We start from the raw sequence: 4435 nt of genomic DNA on the forward strand, positions 1-4435 counted from the left end.
GAAAACCTAAATAAAGAGATAACAAGTATAAAAGAGGACATTGAAATAATAAAAAAGAATCAGTCAGAAATGACAAATACAATATCTGAAATAAAGAATACAATGGAAGGAATTGAAAGCAGGATGGCTGAAGCAGAGAATCAAATCAGTAGTTAGAGGACACGATAAATAAAGGCACGGAAGCAGAGCAGAAAAAAGAAGAGACTCAAAAAGTCTGAGGAAACTCTAAGAGAGCTCTGTGACAACATGAAGAGAAATAACATCCGCATCATAGGGGTTCCTGAAGAAGAAGAGAAAGAACAAGGGATAGAGACTTTGTTCAAACATTATAGCAGAAAACTTCCCCCAATTAAGGCAGGAAAACATTTCACATGTTCAGGAAGCACAGAGAACTCCATTAAGGAGAAACCCAAAGAAACCAACACCAAGACACATCATAATTAAAATACCAAAGCTAAATGATAAAGAGAAAATATTAAAAGCTGCTAGAGAAAAAAAAACTATCACCTACAAAGGAGCCCCCATAAGGATGACTTCTGACTTCTCAACAGAAACACTTGAGGCCAGAAGGGAATGGCAAGAAATATTCAAAGTAATGCAGAATAAGAACCTACAACCAAGACTACTTTATCCAGCAAGGTTATCATTTAAAATTGAAGGAGAAATGAAAAGCTTTACAGACAAAAGAAAACTCAATTCACTGCAACCAAACCAAGGCTGCAAGAAATGCTAAGGGACCTGTTGTAAACAGATCAAAGGAAAAAAAGAATATAGCAAAAGAGGAATACAGTTTTAAAGAAAAAAAATGGCAATAAACAATTACATATCAGTAATAACCTTAAATGTTAATGGATTAAATGATCTGATCAAGAGACATAGGGTAGCTGCATGGATAAGAAAACAGGACCCATACATATGCTGTCTAAAAGAGACACGCCTTAAATAAAAAGATGCACACAGACTGAAGATAAAAGGATGGAAAAAAATATTTCACACAAATGAAAATGAAAAAAAAGCTGGGGTAGCAATACTTATATCAGACAAAATGGACTTTATAACAAAGACCATAGTTAGAGATAAAGAAGGTCACTACGTAATGATAAAGGGAGCAATCCAAAAGGAAGATATAACCATTATAAATATCTATACATCTAATATAGGAGCACCTAAATATATAAAGCAGACTTTGATGGACTTAAAGGGCGAGATCAACAGCAATACTATAATAGTAGGGGATTTCAATACCCCATTAACATCATTAGATAGATCCTCAAGAAAAAAAATTAACAAAGAAACAGCAAGCTTACAGGACATATTAGATTACTCGATTTAATAGATATCTTCAGAACCTTTCACCCTAAAACAGCAGAATATACATTCTTTTCAAGCGCTCATGGTACATTCTCTAGAATAGACCACATATTAGGGCAAAAAAGTGGTCTCAACAAATTTAAGAAGATGGAAATCATATCCAGCACTTTCTCTGATCAAAATGGCATTAAACTAGAAATCAACCACAATAGAAAATTTGAAAAACATTCAAACACTTGGAAACTAAATAGCACATTATTAAATAACGAATGGGTTAACATTGAGATCAAAGAAGAAATTTAAAAATTCCTAGAAACAAATGATAATGAGCATACATCAACTCAAAATTTATGGGACACAGCAAAAGCAGTCCTGAGAGGGAAGTTTATAGCATTACAGGCATACCTCAAGAAGCTAGAAAAAACTCAAATAAACAACTTAATCCTGCATCTAAAAGAACTAGAAATAGAACAGCAAGTAAAGCCCAGAGCTAGTAGAAGAAAGAAAATAATAAAGATCAGAGCAGAAATAAATGACATAGAGGCTAAAGAAACAATACAGAGGATCAATGAAACCAAGAGCTGGTTCTTTGAAAGGGTAAACAAGATCAATGAACCTTAAACCAGACTCACAAAGATAAAAAGAGAGAGGACTCAAATAAATAAAATTAGACATGAGAGTGAGAAATAACAACTGACCCAACAGAAATACAAAATACTGTAAGAAAATACTATGAAGAACTGTATGCCAAAAAATTAAATAACCTAGGTGAAATGGACAAATTCTTGAAACATATAATCTTTCAAAAATCAATCTGTAAGAATCAGAAAACCTAAACAGACTGACTACAACAAATGAGATTGAAACAGTTATCAAAAAACTCCTAACAAATAATAGCCCTGGACCAGATGGCTTTACTGATGAATTCTACCAAAGATTCAAAGAACTAACTCCTATGCTTCTCAAGCTATTTCAAAAAATTCAAGAGAAAGGAAGACTTCCAAGCTCCTTTTATGAGGCGAGCATAATTCTGATTCCAAAACCAGGCAAAGACAACACAAAAAAAAGAAAATTATAGGCCAATATCTGTGATGAACTTAGATGTAAAAATCCTCAACCAAATATTAGCAAACCGGGTCCAGCAATATATGAAAAAAATCATACACCATGATCAAGTCGGATTTATTCTTGGGAGGCAAGGCTGGTATAATATTCGCAAATCAATCAATGTGATTCATCACATAAACAAAAGAAAGGAGAAAAACCACATGATAATTTCAATAGATGCAGAAAAAGCATTTGATAAAGTCCAGCACCTACTCATGATCAAAACTCTCAGCAAAGTGGGAATACAGGGAACATACCTCAACATGATAAAGGCCATCTATGACAAAACCACAGCCAACATCATACTCAATGGGCAAAAATTAAAAGCAATTGCCTTAAGATCAGGAACAAAGCAGGGGTGCCCCCTTTCACCACTCTTATTCAACATAGTTCTGGATGTCCTAGCCACAGCAATCAGACAAGAAAAAGAAATAAAAGGCATCTGAATTGGAAAAGAAGAAGTAAAACTATCATTATTTGCAGATGATATGATATTGTATATAGAAAACCCTAAAGTCTCAGTCAAAAAACTACTAGACCTGATAAATGAATTCGGCAAGGTGGCAGGATATAAAATCAATACTCAGAAATCATAGGCATTTTTATACACTAATAATGAACTGTCAGAAAGAGAAATCAAGGAATCAATCCACTTTACCATTTCAACCAAAACAATAAAGTACCTAGGAATAAATCTATCCAAGGAGATTAAAGACTTGTACTCAGAAAAATATAAAACATTGATAAAAGAAATCAGGGAAGATACAAATAAGTGGAGGAATATACCGTGCTCATGGTTAGGAAGAAAAAACATCATTAAAATGTCTATATTACCCAAAGCAATTTATAAATTCAATGCAATACCGATAAAAAAAAAAATGGCTTACTTCAAAGATAGAGAACACATATTCCAAAAATTTATATGGAACAAAAAGAGAACATGAATAGCCTCAGCAATCTTGAAAAGGAAGAATAAAGGGGGAGGTATCACACTCTCAGATATCAAGTTATATTATAAAGCCAGGATGACGTCAGAGTAATGGCGGGGTAGGAAGCGATACCGATAAATCTCCCCCAAAACTCAACAAGATCTTCAACCAGAAACAGAAAAACCTATCCTTGGAGCCTCCAGATGTTTTGCAATATACCCGAAGATGCCATTAAGGAAGAGAAAATCGAATATCATGGATACAAAAGAAAGAGAGGTAACACAGATAGATGAGGAAAAATCTATGGAGAAAAAATTTAATATACTGGAAACCTTGGAGCTAAATGACAGAGAATTCAAGATAGAAATCCTAAAAATACTCAGAGATATACAAGAAAACACAGAAAGGCAATTTAGGGAGCTCAAAAAAACAACTCAATGAACACAAAGAATATATTTCCAAGGAAATTGAAACTATAAAAACAAATTAAACAGAGATGAAAAACTCAATTCACGAGCTGAAAAACGAGGTAACAAGCTTAGCTAATAGAACAGGCCAGATAGAAGAGAGGATTAGTGAAATAGAAGACAAGCAACTTAACGCACAACAGAGAGAAGAAGAAAGAGACTCAAAAATTAAAAAAAATGAGATAGCCCTACAAGAATTATCTGACTCCTTCAGAAAGAATAACATCAAAATAATAGGTATATCAGAGGGAGAAGAGAGAGAAAATGGAATGGAGAACATACTCAAACAAATAATAGATAACTTCCCAAGCCTGTGGAAAGAACTAAAGCCTCAAATTCATGAAGCAAACAGAACTCCGAGTTTTCTTAACCCCAACAAACCTACTCCAAGGCACATCATAATGAAGATGACACAAACCACCCTCAAAGAAAAAATTCTCAAGGCAGCCAAGGAAAAGAAGAATACAACATATAAAGGAAGGTCCATTAGATTATCATCAGAATTCTCAGCAGAAACTCACAAGCTAGAAGAGAATGGACCCCAATATTTAAAGTCCTGAAAGAGAGGAACTTTCAGCCAAGAATACTATACCCATCAAAACTATCCTTCAAATATGAAGG

Source organism: Saccopteryx leptura, chromosome 2, assembly GCF_036850995.1.
Source record: "Saccopteryx leptura isolate mSacLep1 chromosome 2, mSacLep1_pri_phased_curated, whole genome shotgun sequence".
NCBI lineage: Eukaryota > Metazoa > Chordata > Mammalia > Chiroptera > Emballonuridae > Saccopteryx > Saccopteryx leptura.